The sequence below is a fragment of the Ixodes scapularis genome, unplaced genomic scaffold (assembly GCF_016920785.2).
Source record: "Ixodes scapularis isolate PalLabHiFi unplaced genomic scaffold, ASM1692078v2 PGA_scaffold13__105_contigs__length_92229423, whole genome shotgun sequence".
Taxonomy (NCBI): Eukaryota; Metazoa; Arthropoda; class Arachnida; order Ixodida; family Ixodidae; genus Ixodes; species Ixodes scapularis.
In genome coordinates, this window is record NW_024609839.1 from 51,774,639 (window position 1) to 51,795,857 (window position 21,219).

The window sequence follows — 21,219 nt, forward strand, 5'->3', positions numbered from 1 at the left end:
ATCATGTAACTGAAGTGCACCGCAAAAGCGCAACTCGAAACTGGAACTCACAATTTCCCCGCTAAATTTAACAAGGGAAATTGAATTTAATGGTCTTGAGAGCATGTCATCGTAGCACGTGGCGGGTGTCACGTTTCGCGAACCCGCTGAAATTAGCGCACAGTGTCCACGTGACGTCGTCAGCGTGACGGTGGTCACATGGCACCACGACGTGCACCGCGACGTCACGCGAGTTGGCAGCGGGTCATGCGAGTTGACGTCAACTTACGTGACACCATGGTGTGATACCACGGCGTCCCGTAAACAGTGCCCGTGTGACGCTAAACCAGAAGGCTCGAAACGGGCCGCGTATTCTGTCTCTCACTTTATCTGCACGATGAAAACACTGTTTTTTTTCCTCTTTTTTACCACCGTTGTTTTTATGGATAGTAATCAAGATCCTTGGACAAAAGACCTCATGGTGTACTTCTTCGCGCACGTTAGTGCTACTGGGGGTGGCACACAATGAAGTTGACTATACTTCGTTTGAGCTTAAATCCAGACGCAGCTGAATTTATGTTGCCTGTACTCGCGACGTTACAGGAAGAAGAGATAAATAAAAAAAAGTGCACAATAGTGACAGGTGGGCTAGTTGGTACACCGTTCCTTTTTTACTAAAGCGCCTCAGGACAAGGGCATAAAGTAAGAGACACAGCACAAGCGCCTGTGCCATGTCTCTTACTGTGTGACTTTGTCCTGTGGCGCTTTTGTCAAAAGGAGCGCCTGCGACATTTTCTTCGGCGAATAGCTGAGGAGCAAAACGGATTTGTGGAAGGTAAATGATTTGTAAACCTCAGTTGTAAGGCCAAAAATGAGGGTACGTCGTTAACCGCAACTTCTCGAAGAGACTCTTGCATCATAATCCCTTGTTTGTTTTGTCTTGAAACTTACTGCGTCAGGTTATGTTGCAATCCGAGAACGTAAGAATGGAAATTAAGACAGTTCTTCGTCGCAACTGTTTCACGCTGGTGACGACAAAGCATAATAAAACGTTTATCTTATATTATCTTTTAATTTATTTGTTATAAAACCGAAACCCTGTAGCTCAGATGGGATTTGTAATTAAATTGTAATAAATTCCTATCGACAAGTGTGTTGATTTCAAAAACCACGTCGCAAACAGGCAAACCAAGTCGATACGGCGAAAACGCTTCAGTAGAACCGACTGAAAGTACATATCCGCAGTTCTTAAAATGATATCACGAATGCGCCGTCCGGCGGGTCAGTCGGTGTCTTTTCAGTCGCGGAGCGCTGCGGAGTTATTAGATTCAGTGGGCGAGTGCGCACAAAACTGCTATCACTCTACGCTGATAACGCCGCAGCGCTCCGTGGCACTGCGCTGACCTGACTTCTGGTCGACGCTTCCTTGATATTAGGGAGTTTTCATAGACCGCATTTTCCGCTCGGCTAAGCCCTCCGCAACGAAGAAGCCGCTGCTGCGCCTGCGCGCCCATGGCCTTGACTGTAGAGGTCCGGGTATCGTAGCAGGTTGTGGAGAGCGTTGCGAGACACCAAAAACGATCTACGAAAACTCCCTATTATTGTTAAGAAAATTGCGAAGCTGTACATAGCGCGGTACTGTTTCCGCGAGCAAGCGATCGCCGGTGACACGAAGAACTAGTGTGGCGATATGTCCTCCTCCAGGACAATATTTTGGTGAGAACGTTTCACCAATATACTAGTAAGCAGAGAGATCTCGCGGCCTTTGACATGATTGCCCTTAGACCATTGGTCGATGTCTGAACAACTCGAGATCTGAAAACGAAGCGCGAGTGTGTCAAGGCATCTAAAATAGCAGACGATCACAATTTCAGCCTGCGATCGATATCACTTCGCCGCGGCGCTCGATTCGTAGCAGACGATCAACTTGTTTTACGGTCTGTTAGCAGACAGCGTATACGGTGTTTCCTCATTTTATTTTTGTGTACGAATGGCGCTCCGTAACAGACAAACCGCGTTCTACGCCCGCGTTAGTGGACAAACGTCTACGAACGCTGAAGCCAGAACGCAACAGCCAGGCGGCGCCAGCAGAGTCAGAGCTCACGGTGATACCCATTGTAACTTGGCAATGGGTGAACGATAAGCCCCAGATTGCGTGCCGACGGCTTCGATATGTGCTACGAATACGAGCGTAACGCACGCATATCGGAGCATGACGCAGCGAAAAGCCTGATACTCCTTCGCGGTAAAACCGCACTTGGTGATACGTGGAACCGTTCCGATTGGCCCGCCAGGGTTGTAGCCATACTTGTACGTAACGCGGTACAAGTAATGGCTTACTTGTAATCGATTACATTTGACTGTAATTTTGCAGCGCTTCAATTACTCCCTTTAAGGAATAACGATCCTTGTAATTGAATTACGTTTTTACTGTAATCGATTACAAAATTACCCGTTGCAATTTGTCTCACTTCTTTTTTTTTTTTTTTTTTTTGGGGGGGGGGGGGGGAGGGGTTAGATGTGCTGTGTTTTAGATGTTTGAGAAACCCCCCGCCCCCCTTTTTCCCCGCCCTAAAATTTTTCCCATGCGGAATTCAAGGGGGATGCAGAACAGTTGGGTCCTCCCTCCGAATCCGCCTAACAGAGGCAGGGTTCGGAGGGCGAAGCGTTCCCATTTCTCTCATTATCACGAGGAAGCCTGAATTGCGATGCCATCTTGTAAGAATTACTACGAGCTGGAGCGCCACACTGCCCTGGAAAACTGCATTTCCGGGGGATCTTGACTTTCTCCCGGCTGTGATCTCGTTTGTGCGAGCCAAACAAGAAAACGAAACGGCGTCCTTGACGCTGCCGTCGTCTTCCTGACTGTTCGCTTCGTCCGTTCTCGTCCGGGGGTGTAGCTCAGATGGTAGAACGCTCGCTTAGCATGCGAGAGGTACGGGGATCGATACCCCGCACCTCCAATGACCTTTTCTTTTTTCTTTAACACAAACGTATATATTTATAACAAAATGCCCCCGAATCATGTAACTGAAGTGCACCGCAAAAGTGTGACTCGAAACTCACAATTTCCCCTCTAAATTTAACGGGAGAAATTGAATTTAATGGTCATGTGACCATGTCACCATGGAACGTGCGTGCCACGTTTAGCGAACCAGCTAAAATTAGCGTTCAGTGTTCATGTGACGTTGTCACGTGGCACCACGACGTGCACCCTGACGTCACGCGAGTTGGCGTCGGGTCATGCGATTTGACGTCAACTCAGGTGACACCATGGTGTGATACCACGGAGTCACGTGATACAGCGCCCATGTCACGCTGAGCGAGCGCAGCTCGAAACGGGCAGCACATTCTGTGTCTCACTTCATCTGAACGGTGAAAAAAATGTTTTTTTTTTCTTTTTTACCATCGTCGTTTTTATGAATAGCAATCAAGATCTTTGGATAAAAATTCATGGTGTACTTCTTCGCGCACGTTAGTGCTACTGGGGGTGGCACACAATGAAGTTGACGTCCCTTAGCCCTTAGTCCATTGGTCGATGTCGGAACAACTTGAGATCTGCAAACAAAGCGCGAGTGTGTCAGTGGCTTCTAAGGTGAAATAGCAGACGATCGCGATTTCGGCCTGCGATCAATCTCACTTTGCCTCGGCGATCAGTTCCCAGCAGATGATCAACTTGTTTTCCAGTCTGTTAGCAGACAAGGTGTGCGAACGGAGCTCCGTAACAGACGAACCGCGTTCTTCGCTCGCGCTAGTGGGACAAACGCCTACGAACGCTGTATAGGCAGCCGGCAACGGCCAGGCGGCGCCAGCTGGGTGAGAGCGCACGGTTACACCCTATCTCGTTGTAACTTGGCAAACGGCGAACGATAATCCCCACATTGCGTGCCGAAGGCTTCGAAATGCGCGACGTATACGAGCGCAACGCACACATATTGGAGCATGACGCAGCGAAAAGCCTGATACTTCTTCGGAGTTGAGACGCGCTCCGGTGATACGCAGTCACGTTCCGATTGGCCCGCCTGGGCCGTAGCCTCCGCTCTACTGGCACGTTACGCGATCACGGCTTCCTGGGATACCCAGTATTTCTTGCTTCAGACACTAGGCTAAGCGGCGCCACCAGAGTAAAAGCTCACGTTTGAACAATGCAGCCGCCACTCCCAGGGTCACCCAATATTTCTTGCTTCGGTCGCTAGATGGCGCCAAACCAAACAGCATTGCAGGTTGCCCATAGCCAGCCGGCAACAGCTAGGCGACTCCAGCAGAGTGAGAGCCCACGCTTTTAACCTGGCAAAGGGTGAACGATAAGCCCCACATTGCGTGCCGACGGCTTCGATATGCGCTACGCATACGAGCGTAACGCACGCATATTGGAGCATGACGCAGCGAAAAGCCCGATACTTCTTCACGGTAAAAGCGCACTCCGGTGATACGTATAGACACGTTCCGATTGGCCCGCGAAGGTCGTAACTTTCGCCGTACTGGCATGTTATGCGATCACGGCTTCCTGACCAGTATTTCTTGCTTCAGACACTAAGCTAAGCGGCGCCACCGGAGTATTAGCTCACGTTTGAACGATGCAGCCGCCCCTCCAAGGCATACCCAATGTTTCTTGCCCAAACAGCATTGCAGGTTGCCTATCTTCGCTCGCTCCGGGAGAGGCAAATTAGATGTCCCTTCCGCGTTCGCGGTGACCAAGATCGGGACCCCATGCACAATTGCAACGGTCGAGGTCGACTCGATGTTGAGAGCCGCGGATACAGCATACTCGTTCGCGACGAACAAAAAAGCGAGGAGAAAAGAAAAGCTAACAGATCGGACATCTCGGTGACCAAACGAAATACAGAAACATCATTTTAATCAATCTGACAAGGTGACGCTTGCTGGTGGTCTAGAAAAAGCCTTCATATAGAGATTGCCTTGGTCTCCGCATATGTTGGGGTTTAACGCAGGAAGCCTTCAGCGGAGCTCTCCCTCGCCTCAGTCTAGGACACAGCTGTCAGCAAACGGAAATGCTGGAAATGTCTGGCTTTGACTCAGTCGTCGACATCCCCTACCCCCCCCCCCCCCTCCCCACCCCTTTTCCTTTACTTCGACGGGATACACTTTATATACGGCGTTATTTGACGTATTCTAAAATCCTATATTGGGGTAGGGCACGGGGGGAGGCGAAAATTCCACGGCCTCGATATTGTCCGTGGGACCATGGTCTAATGCCGTTCGACCCGACGAACACATCTATTTCCCAGAAGCAGCGGTCAGGCGCGAGTAACACGATCTTTCGAGATTTCCTTTCTTTGTATTTATTTTTTTTCTCTCCCATAGAAAATAACACCCCTGCCGCCGAACGAAGCGCGAGTAATGTGGAGAAGTCCCTCTATAGTTCCTTTTCGCTCATTTTTTTATTTTTTTTTTTATGCTGAGAGAAGAGGGTCAAGAAAAGGCAATAGGGAATTTCAGAGGGGACTCTGACAGATATCGGGAATTCAATTTGTATCGCATCTCACTTCGCTTTTCTCGCTTTTCGAGTCGAACACTTTGTATAATTTGGCGAGTTTGGCTTCCGGCTGCGTCGGTGCTTTCTATCTCATCTGCGGACGCATCGTTTGCTTTCTGTCGTTGTGTTTTATTGAATTGCATTGCGTGTAATGAAATATCAATCTGTTAGGTGTTTTAGTAATTTAGACGCCGTTGCGTTCCAATCATTCTCAAATAAGAAAAAATCGTAAGGGTGCAGGCGAGCTGGTGAATATTAACCATGTTGAAATAACCTGAGACTGGGGTAGAGAAGAAACATCAAATCGTAGAAGGGACAGAAAATAGACAGGACGACGTCTCAAATAGACAGGACGACGTTGAGACGTCGTCCTGTCTATTTTCTGTCCCTTCTACGATTTGATGCTTCTTCTCTACCCCAGTCTCAGGTTAATTCAACATGGTTAATTCTCAAATAAAACTTTTTTTTTTCTCGTTTTGTTTTGTTTTGCTTTGCATATGTAGAAGGGACAACACTATATACATGGTGCCACTCTACTTCATCTCTATTGATATCTGTGCTGCGCTGCGCAAAGAACTTGCTCGAGCGAAAGGGGCTCTGAGAGCCGCGGGGTCGCACTACTCACACATCATACACAAAAGACAGTCTGCAAACACGGGTCAGCGCGAAGGTTCATGGTTTGAATGCCGCGTACCCAAGTTTCTCCTCAGGATCTCGCTGTGACTCGCGTTCGAATCTGTATGCAGACTGTCTTTTGTATTATATGGACTAGCAGTGTGGCCACGGCTATTCACGCAACGAAAGCATATTGCAGAGTTAAGCTGACGCGCCTGTATTCTTCAAGCGACGGTTAAACCGCTAACACGCCATTCAACAGACAATCTGTTGACACTCTACGAGGCATGCGTCTTGCATGAGCAGTGGGCCCACGGCTCAATAATATTCTCCACTCGACGCAACTATACGGCGAGCAAGTCAGAGAGAGGAGGAGAGGAGGCGCGGTGGAGAGGAAGTGATCACGTGTCCGGCGAAGCTCTGCCCCCGCAGCTGCTCCTCAAGTCCGTCGACTCCTCGTTTTCTTGGTACGCGTCTGGTAGTCGTTAGTCGACCGAAACAACGGACCCTTCAAATTATTTCCTCTCCTTTTTTTTTCTTTACCGAGAAGCTAATTAAGTTTTTGTTCCTAAAGAAACTGTGAATTTTCAAAACTTGTAAACAAAAAATGATTACGCAGCCATTGCTACGACTAGCAGACGACGCCGGCGTTCATAGACAGGTGGGGAAACGGCCCATAGAAGCCTACCGCAGCGCCGTGACCGGATTGTGTACTCGTCTGCTTGCGGGTACCCCCGATTTGCGACAGATGGCGCTGCGGCGAGAGGAAAAAAATCGGAATCGGATTTGCGTGGAACTCTATGGGAAGCTGCGCAAAATAAACCTAGAGCACGACAGTCTTTCATTAAAAGTTCACAAAAACCATCTCCGTCGGTTTAGCCGGTCGCCATCGGTCGCCCACCCGGAGTGAGAGTTCGTGGTGCTCCACATAGATGGCGCCACAAAAAAAAAAAGAGAAAACCGAGGGGGACACAATGCGGTCACTCATTTGGCTCTCGTTTCCCCACCTGTCTATCTTACACCCTGCACCCGTCTCAGAGACGGTGTTATGTGTGTCCTTTTGTTCCGTGTCTACGGTTTTATCAAGAAGACAAACTTGTCCGGCATGTATATCCTACGGAATACAACAATTGGTACGGGCCTGCCTGAACCTTAAAAATAAATAAACGTTTTTCCCTGTAACCGTAGCGTCGAGGATCAATATTGCATTCAAAGCGACAACAGCCTATCCACATGTGCCTAGCGGGGAATAACAATTGCTCCTCAAAAATAAGACGAAAACAAAAACGACGGGGGAGGAGGACAAGGAACATTGAAGTTTGGTACGCTCGGAAGCACACCAATTACTGCGTCCTTTTAATTCGGGAACCGTTCTAATTATGCACCACAGCCAGCTTATCACCGCAGAGGACATTCATTACCCTCGACCTTATTTTTTTTTTTGTTATCTTTAGGTTTATCTTGTCCAGAGTTCAGCTTATCTCGCATCCTTGTCTTCACAATGAAAGAAAAAAAATAAATAAACTCGGGAACAGGGAGACATCGAATGTGCAACGGGGCGTAACTCTTTTTTTTTTTTTTTTTTTTTATAGAGCTTTATTTATATTTGTTTTCTCGTTATTCTTTTTTTTTTTTTCTATTTTATGAAGTAAAGGTTGAAGAGGACGTGAACCGTGAGGGCGTTGATTCTTGGCGCTTGGTAGGAATTAACCGACAGTGCGGTGCTGATGAAGATGCGACGCACCACCGCGCTGTGTGCTCTCGGGGCTCTTAATTTGACGACGATGTCGGGACCATTCCCCAACGTCTCGGGGTAAAAAAAAGAAAAGAGAAACGTTGTGTTAACAGTTACTGCTCTGGTTGTTTGTAGCACACCAAAGTGGTAGTTCTGTCGCCTTCCAAAAAAAGAAAGAAACGAGCGCCTCTGGCCCAGTGTTACTTGCATCCGCGCCGGGGCTTGTGGTTGGTGGAAGGTTAAAAGACTGGAGTGTAAGTGATTGTCGTCTTTTTTTTTTTTTTTGTAGCAGGGGTTACAGTTATTTCTGCACTAACTTGTGGTTCGCACATTGTAAATCATGAAGCAAGCTCGCCACTTTGGTGAATGAACAAAATGCGCATACGAAAGGCACCAAAACTTTAAATGGCCGCCCTTTCTTTTCTTCCTTCAGTCGTATATAGACAGCTTTCAAAGCCTGCGCGTCACGTGACATGACGTCAAGTCCTGAAGGCCTGCGCGGTCGCTGATTCGATTCGAGTGCCGCGTCAGCGTTCGCCGTGGGACTCGTTTCCTATCATAGCCCTACGCGAAGGCTGACGCGGCACTCTCATCCAATCAGCGCCCGTGCAGGCCTCCGGGACGTGACGTCATGTCACGTGACGCGCAGGCTTTGAAAGCTGTCTACAGACGTGCTGGCCGTATGCCTTTGCCCACTGTCGTCCCGAACAGCTAAAGAAACGCGGCTTACTGTGTTCACGCTTTTTACCCTGTGTGTGATTGGCCCTGCGGGGCTGTTATCGTCTATTGCCTCCATCTTATTGGCTGCGGTGCAAATCACAGGATGCTGAGGAGTTGACGGCGCCCAGAAGTTTTTTAGCTGTCCGCTGCTATATGGTAATCGTGCACTTGCTTAATTTGTATCTTAAAAAAAGAAAATGTTCCTCGTTTGAAAAGACGTACACACACACACGCACACGCACACGCACACGCACACGCACGTACGCGCACACACACACACACACACACACACACACACACACACACACACACATATATATATTCATTCAGCTTTAGGTTTATTATTCCATCTTTTATAAAGATGTTGACTCTTAAGGCTGCGGTCTTAGGCGGCCATAAAAAACAACACTTTTCGCGCGTCTTTGTTTTTTGTGCTTTTGTGGCTGGTTTAAATTTGCTAAAATTATGCGTTATAACTTATATATCATCTTGCAGAGTCGAGCATTATTTCTCCTCTGATGTTAGATTCGTTCTCCAAGTGCTAGTAGCTAATTCAGTGGGCACCGGCGAATATGGACATTTGGGACAGAACGTGGTTTTGTAGTGAAAAGGGTGCTGGGTCTACTATTGGAGCAATATCGTTCAAATTTTGGAATGTAATAGAAGAAAAATGCGTTCATTGTCAATCAAAACCCTATTTTCGGTTATTTTTTTATTATTTTGATATATTACAAAAACTGACTCCGCGGGAACACATTCAGTCGCAATTTCCTAGGCACCTACCTACTCGGTCATTTTTATTTGAAACTTCTTACGGGTGTTGGCATGCACTTATAGCCGGAAGTGCCGCGCTAAATTTCATTGTCACATGAACTAACATTTTTATTCGGAATGCTCAGATGATAATTTACAAAAAAAAGTAAATTTTGGCAAACATCATTACGGTGGCCATCTTGTAAAAGATCGCCGCCGTGAGGCCACAGCCTTAAAAGAAAACTGACATCCCCCCCCCTCCCTAAAAGAAATGTTGTTATTCTTTGCCAGGCGATTTAATTAGTATGGTTAGTATGGTTCTACAGCCTCCGGTATATTTTTAATAAAGTAAAAAAAAAAAAAAAAGCGCAACTGCTCGAAACCGAAACCGAGACAAGACTGTCGAGGAAGGAGATCGAAGTATAGAGGAGAAGGAAGTTACGGGAAAGTCACGCATTTGCAGTTTTCTAAAAGCCCCCAAAAATGTGTATCATATTTCTTTGTATACAGTGTGTGCCTTCAATGACCCACAACTTTGATTATTTTTGGTAGTTGTGTCTAAACCATATGAAAACGGCACGTGACCACGGGGAAGAGAGTGAGCGCGCTCAAACCGACCAGGTCTCGATCGGCGGTATTCGGGAGGAAAGAAAACGAATTTCGAACCGCAAAATTGTGTTCTGGGTAGCTTAAAGTCACTGGATCCTGGGAAAGTAACGCCAAGCTCCGCGTGTCGTCGCCATCTTGGTCCATGAAATGAGCAATTTCTCCTTGACCCCTTCGTTCTTGGTGAGCCTATCTAGATTCGCTGGTGACGGGTAGCTTTATTGAGTCGTTTTTTGTATACCGAGATTTTGCTAACCACACACCGGCGAAACAGGCGTACACGTTCGTACCACCACCAGATGCTGTGTCGGTGCTTGGAGGCACTGATAAATAAGTTTACTGTCTTGAAATGCGCAAGAAGAACAATATAATTGTAAGAGATCCATGGAGATGGGCCTGATTAATAGGTTGATCGCATACGAAGTGCCAAAGACTCTTATATTGAAGAGGAACACCTCCAGTACGATGATGCTCCACGGTGATCTTGGCGCGACTGGTTTAGAACGACCCTCTGGAAGCTTCGAAGATTTAAATGGACCAAGATGGCGATTTTCATGGCAACGTAGGCCGTTTCGTCTACGTTGTCAGCGGCGCCATGACACCCGCATCGCCGGCCCAGCCTACGAAGGCATGTACGTTCGATGTTTCCTGCCCGCCCGGCGCGTCGGTGGATTCTATCTTCGACGCGGCGGCGGCCATTGTCGGCACTGCCGAATTGTTCTCCGTGCAGCATCTGGGAGGCAGCAACTTTCAGATGTCTGTTACATCGTCAACGGCCATGAGCCGAATCGTCAACGCCGGGGCTCTGACCATCGGCGGAACAAGCGTCCCCATCGTCCCGGTAGGCCCGCAAGTAACGTCCATTACGTGCCTCTACCTACCGATTTATGTGAGAAATGAAGCCCTCGCCGCCGCCCTGTCGCTTTACGGGAAGGTTCTGGATATTCGCTTCGGCGTCTACCAGGACCACCCCAACCTCCGGACGGGTACCCGCTACATCCGAATGGAGATGAAGGAGTCTACCCCGGTGCCGAACTTCCTCCGCGTCTCCGGTCATCGGGCCACCTTCGACTACCGCGGTCTCAAGAGAGTCTGCCGACGCTGCCAGCAGGAGGGCCACCTCAAGGCGGCCTGTAACGTGCCCTACTGTGCCCGCTGCGACGCCTTCGGCCACGACACCGTCGGCTGCGCGGCCGGCTGCGGACGCTGCGGAGCGGCCCACGCCACGGTGGACTGCACCCAGCGTCGCAGCTACTCAGCCGTAGCCGGCTGCGGCCAGGACGACTTCCCGGCCTTGATTCCGGCGTCCCAGACTCCGAAGTTCCAGGGCAGGCCTCCTACCACCCCTATTCCCCCTCCTGCGGCGACGGCCGCCACCCAAGGGTCCGGTGACACGCCTGCCCCCGCCGAGCCTCCAGTGACGACCCCATCCGAGCTCGCCCCGACATCGCAACAGTCGAAGCCGGCAAGCGCCACCGACGCGAATTCGAACGCGTCACAGGACGCCGCCGAGGCCGCGCTTTCGAATGCGGTCCACACCGCATCTGTGCACGCGCCCACTCCTACCAGTCCCGCCTCAGAGGAAGTACTGGTGAAGGAGGAACGCCCGCGAACGCCGGAACTCTGCCCCAGCCCGCTTCCCAGCTGGAGCGACATTACGGAGGACTCTGCCTCATCGTCGGACGACCGCCTCGTCATCGACGAGGTTGCCCACGACAAAGACAGCTCTCTGCTGCGTGGCCGAGATCGTCGCCGCGGCACCTCCGAGGAACTCCGAAAAACCTGCAGCCGCAGTCGCAGCCCACATGGCGGTGCCGAAGACGGGAAGCGAGATCTTTCCAGCAGCAGCGAATCAGGGTCCCCAGGATCCACTCCAGCATCGGCAGCGGCTCCCAAGCGGTTGCGGAAGGACCTCGTCGCGCTGTCTGACAGCTCGTGCATCACATCCGATACATCCACGGACTAGCAGTGAACACAACGACCCCCCCCCCCCCCCTCCATTCCCTTTTCGCGCACCTGCGAGTCATCACCCTGAACGTTCAGGGCTTCCGCAGCGTGACAAAACAGATCGAGGTCATCCAGTTCGCCCGAACCGCCCGTTGCGACCTCCTGTTCCTGCAAGAAACGAACTTCCACAGGCAGCGCGACGTGGACCTCTTCAAGCAGCGGTATGGGGTGGATTGTTTCTTTTCATACGCCACTACACGGAGCTCGGGGGTGGGGGTCATTATCTTTAACCGCTCGCTCCTCCGTCTCAGCGCGTGCTGCTTTGACCCCGACGGGCGGTACATCGCTTTTGATTTCTTCGTGGACGGCACGCGCTCTCGTGCTGTGGGCGTGTACGCTCCAGCCCAGCGTTCGCAATCCCCGGCTTTTTTCAAGACCCTGGACGTCCATCTGCTCGACGCTCGCCACTGCCTGCTCCTCGGCGACTTCAACTGCGTCGTCGATTCCCGGCGCGATGTCAGGGCCCAGGCTACGGACGCACCACGTGGAATGCCATCGAGCTGATACGCCTGATGCGACACTTCGACCTAGTGGACTGCTGGACTCTGCTCCATGGCACCGCTTTCGAGCATACCTGGCAACGAGGAAACTCGTGCAGTCGCCTGGACAGGTGTTACATCTCCGAGTTTCTGAGCCCCTCTGTCACCGCCTGCTGCGCAATGAACTTCCCTCCCTCCACTACGTACATCTTCGACCACCGTCCGGTACTCGTAGAGCTCCGCTTCAGCAGCAAAACCAGTTCTCAACGCACCTGGCGTCTCGACACCCGACTGCTGCGAGACAAAACAAGCCGCGACTGCCTGAGAGAAGCCTTGCGCCGGTCCCTCCATGGAGCGGCACCAGACCCCTTGACCTTTGACCGGCTTCAAGACAGCTGGCGGGTGGCGTGCGTGGCGGAGGGTCGTGCACTGCGTCGGCGGCACGCCGAGCAGCTCCGAGACACCTCTCTGCGAATTCGGATCGTGCGACGGGGCGGCGCGGGGACTCCGCTAATGCGGGGCTACCTGCAGCAGCTCCTCGACCGTTACCAGCGACAGCTACGACTTTGTACCAACGCAGCCACAGCCTACCACGGACGAGTCGGGCCCTCGGCTCACCCCGAGGTGCTGCGCTACGCCCACCGCACCGAAGTGCGGGAGCGACGCGTCCCTTCAGTGCCGACAACCCCAGGCGCGCCAGCAACACCAGGCCAACCGTCGGTCTCCGGTTTCAGCGCCCACTTCCGGGCCCTGGCAACCACCGAATCGGCGGTGGACCGTGCGACCCTCGTGGCGCACCCCTTCCTACGCGATCTCCCGCAAGTTCCCGAAGACCTAGCCGCACACCTGCACGAGCCCCCCAACCCCGAAGAGGTGCTCCTTGCCCTGTCAAGAATGAAAACTGGGTCCGCGCCGGGCCCAGATGGGTTTCCCGCCGAATTCTACCGTACCTTCTGGGACGTGCTGGGCAACTATATCTGTGCCGTGCTCCGGGAATTTTTCACGGAGCACCGCCTTCCAGAGTCGTTCCGCCGAGGCAGAATCATTCTTCTGCCTAAGGAGGGAGGAGACCCCAACGACCCGGGCGCGTGGCGTCCCATCACGCTACTCAACGCAAGCTACAAGCTGCTAGCGTCGATCATCACGCAGCGCCTCCACGGCATACTCCCGGACGTGGTGACACCCCACCAGACGTGCTCGATCGTCGGCCGCAGCATTCAGACCCTGACATCCCTGACGAAGGACGTGGTGCAGTACACGAACGCTCGCCAAGCCAGAGGCCTGATCGCCTCCCTCGACCAAGCGAAGGCTTTCGACCGGGTGGAGCACCCGTTCCTCCTGGCCGTGCTCACCGCTTTCGGTATTCCCCCTGAAGGGGTTCGACTCTTCGAGACGCTCTACAGTGACATGAAGAGCGACCTCTATCTAAACGGCGGTGTGACGGCCAGCTTCCCCGTCACCCGGGGGGTCCGCCAGGGCTGCCCGCTCTCGCCGCTGCTCTTCGTCCTTACCCTGGAGCCCTTCCTAGCCAACGTCTAAAGGACCCCCCAGGTCCGCGGACTCTCCCTGCCCGGAAACGGCGAGGTGAAGGTGTCGGCATACGCCGACGACATTACACTGTACCTGCGGGACACCGACGACCTCGGAGCGGCTCTCCGGATCTTCGAGACCTACGGGTCTCTCTCCGGAGCGAGGTTGAATGAGCAGAAGAGCGCGGTGCTGTGGGTTAACCGACCGCCTGACCCCTCTTCACCGATCCCGGCAAAAACTTCGGTCACGATCCTTGGTGTCACCTACCGCTCGTCAGGAATCTCGGCGGACATGTGGACGCGCCTGGCGCGCGACATCGGGGAGAAAGTGGACTCTGCTCGCACCTACGCCCTTCCCCTGGCCGAGCGCAGGTACCTAGCCTACTCTGTCTTCTGTGGACGCCTCTGGTATCTGGCGCAGACGGCGCTCCCGACCTCACGTTTCATCCGACCGGTGAAAAGCGCGCTCTACAGCTTCTTCTGGTCGGAGAAGACGGAGCTGGTCACTCGGCCGGTTGTCTGCCTCCCGCGCGAGCGTGGAGGGTGGGGCTTTCCCTGTGTCGACATCGCACCCGCAGTACTCCAACTCAAGACCATGCTGAAGATATTGCGCGATGAGCGCGGCCCAGCCCGATCCCTCGCGCTCTACTTCGTGGGGCATTCCCGCCGAGAACTGGGAGTCGAGTCGCCGAGCTCACCCGGCCCCTGTGCCGAAACTCCGCCGTCTGACTACCGAAGGGCAATACAGCTCTTCAAACGTCTCAAAGAGCGGGCACCCCAGCTGGACGTAGTGGAGACACCGACGGCTCGTCTCACAGAGGTCCTCCTGGAGCCGCAGATTTCGGCAACGCAGGTGGAGCTCGGAGACTCTTTCTCCTGGTCCCGCCTCACTTCTTCGTATCTCCCGGGGCATCTACGGGACTTCGAATGGCAGCACGGTTGGGGCGTCCTCCCCAGCGGAGACCGCTTGCTCCGCTGGGGCGTGTCGCGCACGGACCAGTGCCCTAACTGTGGGAATCGCGAAACGAATGTGCACGCGGTGAAGGAGTGCGTTGTGGCGCGGACGTTCTGGCGCGTCATCCGCACCAGCTTCCGCGGTTTGGGCGTAGGACTTTACCTGCTGCGCGGGAGATGCCCTCCGGGCGTCTTCGTCCGTCTCCTCCTAGCCGCGGCCGAGTACGTGCTGTTGAGGAACCGGTGCTGCGCGGTGAGACAGGCGCGTCGATCGCGTGCTCTTTGGCCCCTCCTGTGGCGGCTCCGGCGGGAGCTCGTGGGACACCTCGAGGAGCAACTGTTTTTCCTCGGAGAACAAGAGTTCCTCAGGCGCTGGTCCTGCCGGTACCTGAGCGTTCGCGACTCGCGGATTGAACTCCGCTTCAGGTACCTGGACAACCTCTAGGTCCCTGAGTTCAGAGCGGTGCCGTTGGGGGCGCAGGCGCGGGTGTGCGGCTCTGGGATGACGCTTCGGCCGCGTGAGTGATCGCGCGGACGGGGACACCTCGGGGTGTGCGCCTTCGAACTTGTGCGTGAGGCTCCGCGGCAAAGACCCGCCAACTGTACAGACACTGGTTCGCGCATATATGTGTACACAGTGTTCTTAACCTCTGCGCGTCTCTTACAATATCCTGTCCACAGTGTTGCAAATAAATTTTCTAATTAGGCCGTTTCGTCTACGTTGTCAGCGGCGCCATGACACCCGCATCGCCGGCCCAGCCTACGAAGGCATGTACGTTCGATGTTTCCTGCCCGCCCGGCGCGTCGGTGGATTCTATCTTCGACGCGGCGGCGGCCATTGTCGGCACTGCCGAATCGTTCTCCGTGCAGCATCTGGGAGGCAGCAACTTTCAGATGTCTGTTACATCGTCATCGGCCATGAGCCGAATCGTCAACGCCGGGGCTCTGACCATCAACGGAACAAGCGTCCCCATCGTCCCGGTAGGCCCGCAAGTAACGTCGATTACGTGCCTGTACCTACCGATTTATGTGAGAAACGAAGCCCTCGCCACCGCCCTGTCGCTTTACGGGAAGGTTCTGGATATTCGCTTCGGCGTCTACCAGGACCACCCCAACCTCCGGACGGGTACCCGCTACATCCGAATGGAGATGAAGGAGTCTACCCCGGTGCCGAACTTCCTCCGCGTCTCCGGTCATCGGGCCACCTTCGACTACCGCGGTCTCAAGAGAGTCTGCCGACGCTGCCAGCAGGAGGGCCACCTCAAGGCGGCCTGTAACGTGCCCTACTGTGCCCGCTGCGCCGCCTTCGGCCATGACACCGTCGGCTGCGCGGCCGGCTGCGGACGCTGCGGAGCGGCCCACGCCACGGTGGACTGCACCCAGCGTCGCAGCTACTCAGCCGTAGCCGGCTGCGGCCAGGACGACTTCCCGGCCTTGACTCCGGCGTCCCAGACTCCGAAGTCCCAGGGCAGGCCTCCTACCACCCCTACTCCCCCTCCTGCGGCGACGGCCGCCACCCAAGGGTCCGGTGACACGCCTACTCCCGCCGAGCCCCCAGTGACGACCCCGTCCGAGCTCGCCCCGACATCGCAACAGTCGAAGTCGGCAAGCGCCACCGACGCGAATTCGAACGCGCCACAAGACGCCGCCGAGGCCGCGCTTTCGAATGCGGTCCAGACAGCATCTGTGCACGCGCCCACTCCTACCAGTCCCGGCTCAGAGGAAGTACTGGTGAAGGAGGAACCCCCGCGAACGCCGGAACTCTGCCCCAGCCCGCTTCCCAGCTGGAGCGACATCACGGAGGACTCTGCCTCATCGTCGGACGACCGCCTCGTCATCGACGAGGTTGCCCACGACAAAGACAGCGCTCTGCCGCGCGGCCGAGATCGTCGCCGCGGCACCTCCGAGGAACTCCGAAAAACCTGCAGCCGCAGTCGCAGCCCGCATGGCGGTGCCGAAGACGGGAAGCGAGATCTTTCCAGCAGTGGCGAATCAGGGTCCCCAGGATCCACTCCAGCATCGGCAGCGGCTCCCAAGCGGTTGCGGAAGGACCTCGTCGCGCTGTCTGAAAACTCGTGCATCACATCCGATACATCCACGGACTAGCAGTGAACACAACGACCCCCCCCCCCCCCCCCCCCTCCATCCCCTTTTCGCGCAACTGCGAGTCATCACCCTGAACGTTCAGGGCTTCCGCAGCGTGACAAAACAGATCGAGGTCATCCAGTTCGCCCGAACCGCCCGTTGCGACCTCCTGTTCCTGCAAGAAACGAACTTCCACAGGCAGCGCAACGTGGACCTCTTCAAGCAGCGATATGGGGTGGATTGTTTCTTTTCATACGCCACTACACGGAGCTCGGGGGTGGGGGTCATTATCTTTAACCGCTCGCTCCTTCGTCTCAGCGCGTGCTGCTTTGACCCCGACGGGCGGTACATCGCTTTTGATTTCTTCGTGGACGGCACGCGCTTTCGTGCTGTGGGCTTGTACGCTCCAGCCCAGCGTTCGCAATCCCCGGCTTTCTTCAAGAGCCTGGACGTCCATCTGCTCGACGCTCGCCACTGCCTGCTCCTCGGCGACTTCAACTGCGTCGTCGATTCCCGGCGCGATGTCAGGGGCCCAGGCTACGGACGCACCACGTGGAACGCCGGCGAGCTGATACGCCTGATGCGACACTTCGACCTAGTGGACTGCTGGACTCTGCTCCATGGCACCGCTTTCGAGCATACCTGGCAACGAGGAAGCTCGAGCAGTCGCCTGGACAGGTGTTACATCTCCGAGTTTCTGAGCCCCTCTGTCACCGCCTGCTGCGCAATGAACTTCCCTCCCTCCACTACGTACATCTCCGACCACCGTCCGGTACTCGTAGAGCTCCGCTTCAGCAGCAAAGCCAGTTCTCAACGCACCTGGCGTCTCGACACCCGACTGCTGCGAGACAAAACAAGCCGTGACTGCCTGAGAGAAGCCTTGCGCCGGTCCCTCCATGGAGCGGCACCAGACCCCTTGACCTTTGACCGGCTTCAAGACAGCTGGCGGGTGGCGTGCGTGGCGGAGGGTCGTGCACTGCGTCGGCGGCACGCCGAGCAGCTCCGAGACACCTCTCTGCGAATTCGGATCGTGCGACGGGGCGGCGCGGGAACTCCGCTAATGCGGGGCTACCTGCAGCAGCTCCTCGACCGTTACCAGCGACAGCTACGACTTTGTACCAACGCAGCCACAGCCTACCACGGACGGGTCGGGCCCTCGGCTCACCCCGAGGTGCTGCGCTACGCCCACCGCACCGAAGTGCGGGAGCGACGCGTCCCTTCAGTGCCGACAACCCCAGGCGCGCCAGCAACACCAGGCCAACCGTCGGTCTCCGGTTTCAGCGCCCACTTCCGGGCCCTGGCAACCACCGAATCGGCGGTGGACCGTGCGACCCTCGCGGCGCACCCCTTCCTACGCGATCTCCCGCAAGTTCCCGAAGACCTAGCCGCACACCTGCACGAGCCCCCCAACCCCGAAGAGGTGCTCCTTGCCCTGTCAAGAATGAAAACTGGGTCCGCGCCGGGCCCAGATGGGTTTCCCGCCGAATTCTACCGTACCTTCTGGGACGTGCTGGGCAACTATATCTGTGCCGTGCTCCGGGAATTTTTCACGGAGCACCGCCTTCCAGAGTCGTTCCGCCGAGGCAGAATCATTCTTCTGCCTAAGGAGGGAGGAGACCCCAACGACCCGGGCGCGTGGCGTCCCATCACGCTACTCAACGCAAGCTACAAGCTGCTAGCGTCGATCATCATGCAGCGCCTCCACGGCATACTCCCGGACGTGGTGACACCCCACCAAACGTGCTCGATCGTCGGCCGCAGCATTCAGACCCTGACATCCCTGACGAGGGACGTGGTGCAGTACACGAACGCTCGCCAAGCCAGAGGCCTGATCGCCTCCCTCGACCAGGCGAAAGCTTTCGACCGGGTGGAGCACCCGTTCCTCCTGGCCGTGCTCAACGCTTTAGGTATTCCCCCTGAAGGGGTTCGACTCTTCGAGACGCTCTACAGTGACATGAAGAGCGACCTCTATCTAAACGGCGGTGTGACGGCCAGCTTCCCCGTCACCCGGGGGGTCCGCCAGGGTTGCCCGCTCTCGCCGCTGCTCTTCGTCCTTACCCTGGAGCCCTTCCTAGCCAACGTCGAAAGGACCCCCCAGGTCCGCGGACTCTCCCTGCCCGGAAACGGCGAGGTGAAGGTGTCAGCATACGCCGACGACATTACACTGTACCTGCGGGACACCGACGACCTCGGAGCGGCTCTCTGGATCTTCGAGACCTACGGGTCTCTCTCCGGAGCGAGGCTGAATGAGCAGAAGAGCGCGGTGTTGTGGGTTAACCGACCGCCTGACCCCTCTTCACCGATCCCGGCAAAGACTTCGGTCACGATCCTTGGTGTCACCTACCGCTCGTCAGGAGTCTCGGCGGACATGTGGACGCGCCTGGCGCGCGACATCGGGGAGAAAGTGGACTCTGCTCGCGCCTACGCCCTTCCCCTGGCCGAGCGCAGGTACCTAGCCTACTCTGTCTTCTGTGGACACCTCTGGTATCTGGCGCAAACGGCGCTCCCGACCTCACGTTTCATCCGACCGGTGAAAAGCGCGCTCTACAGCTTCTTCTGGTCAGAGAAGACGGAGCTGGTCACTCGGCCGGTTGTCTGCCTCCCGCGCGAGCGTGGAGGGTGGGGCTTCCCCTGTGTCGACATCGCACCCGCAGTACTCCAACTCAGGACCATGCTGAAGATATTGCGCGATGAGCACGGCCCAGCCCGATCCCTCGCGCTCTACTTCGTGGGGCACTCCCGCCGAGAACTGGGAGTCGAGTCGCCGAGCTCACCGGGCCCCTGTGCCGAAACCCCGCCGCCTGACTACCGAAGAGCAATCCAGCTCTTCAAACGTCTCAAAGAGCGGGCACCCCAGCTGGACGTAGTGGAGACACCGACGGCTCGTCTCACCGAGGTCCTCCTGGAGCCGCAGATTTCGGCAACGCAGGTGGAGCTCGGAGACTCTTTCTCCTGGTCCCGCCTCACTTCTTCGTATCTCCCGGGGCATCTACGGGACTTCGAATGGCAGCACGGTTGGGGCGTCCTCCCCAGCGGAGACCGCTTGCTCCGCTGGGGCGTGTCGCGCACGGACGAGTGCCCTAACTGTGGGAATCGCGAAACGAATGTGCACGCGGTGAAGGAGTGCGTTGTGGCGCGGACGTTCTGGCGCGTCATCCGCACCAGCTTCCGCGGTTTGGGCGTAGGACTTTACCTGCTGCGCGGGAGATGCCCTCCGGGCGTCTTCGTCCGTCTCCTCCTCGCCGCGGCCGAGTACGTGCTGTGGAGGAACCGGTGCTGCGCGGTGAGACAGGCGCGTCGATCGCGTGCTCTTTGGCCCCTCCTGTGGCGGCTCCGGCGGGAGCTCGTGGGACACCTCGAGGAGCAACTGTTTTTCCTCGGAGAACAGGAGTTCCTCAGGCGCTGGTCCTGCCGGTACCTGAGCGTTCGCGACTCGCGGATTGAACTCCGCTTCAGGTACCTGGACAACCTCTAGGCCCCTGAGTTCAGAGCGGTGCCGTTGGGGGCGCGGGCGCGGGTGTGCGGCTCCGGGGTGACGCTCCGGCCGCGTGAGTGATCGCGCGGACGGGGACACCTCGGGGTGTGCGCCTTCGAACTTGTGCGTGTGGCTCCGTGGCAAAGACCCGCCAACTGTACAGACACTGGTTCGCGCATATATATGTGTACACAGTGTTCTTAACCCCTGCGTGTCTCATACAAAATCCTGTCCACAGTGTTGCAAATAAATTTTCTAATTAGGCCGATTAGCCAATCGCCTTGCGAGGTTTGGGTCGTCTGTATGTTAGTATCCGTTTGTGTCCGGCTAGCAGGTAGGGAAGGCAATGGCGCTACTTTCCCAGGATCCAGTGACTTTAGGGTAGCTGAGCTCTCATATTTCATGTACAAACAAAAACCTTGGCAAGCGCAAATACCGTGTCGGTGTCCCTTCAAGCGTGACCCGTATCTCCCGAAAACGCGACGCGCGACGTGGGCGCTCACCGGTGCCGACGCAAAGGAGCACCCGGGTAGTCTAGCAACGCCTTCAACGTTCCTTCCTTCTTTCCTTTCCTTTATTATTCCTTTATTATTCTTTTTTAAATACACAATCGTTGCTTGGACCCATAGCCGTTGCTAGACTGCCCGAACTGCGGCACATATCGATACGATTAACGCGCTTATAATACAACAATTATAAAATAAATAAGTAACGGATTCAAATGGGCTTACATGTAATAGTAGGCTCGCGCTTTATTTTTCGACAGTAAATAAAACTGTCCCAAA

The 21,219-nt window shown here is 55.1% G+C and overlaps 1 non-coding gene across 1 annotated transcript; it reads left to right on the forward strand.

Moving 5' to 3' along the window:
* Nucleotides 1-2,869: 2,869 nt before the first annotated feature.
* On the forward strand, nt 2,870-2,942 carry Trnaa-agc. The gene has a single exon. It is a non-coding gene; the product is annotated as a tRNA-Ala (tRNA).
* The last annotated feature ends 18,277 nt before the right edge of the window (nt 2,943-21,219 follow it).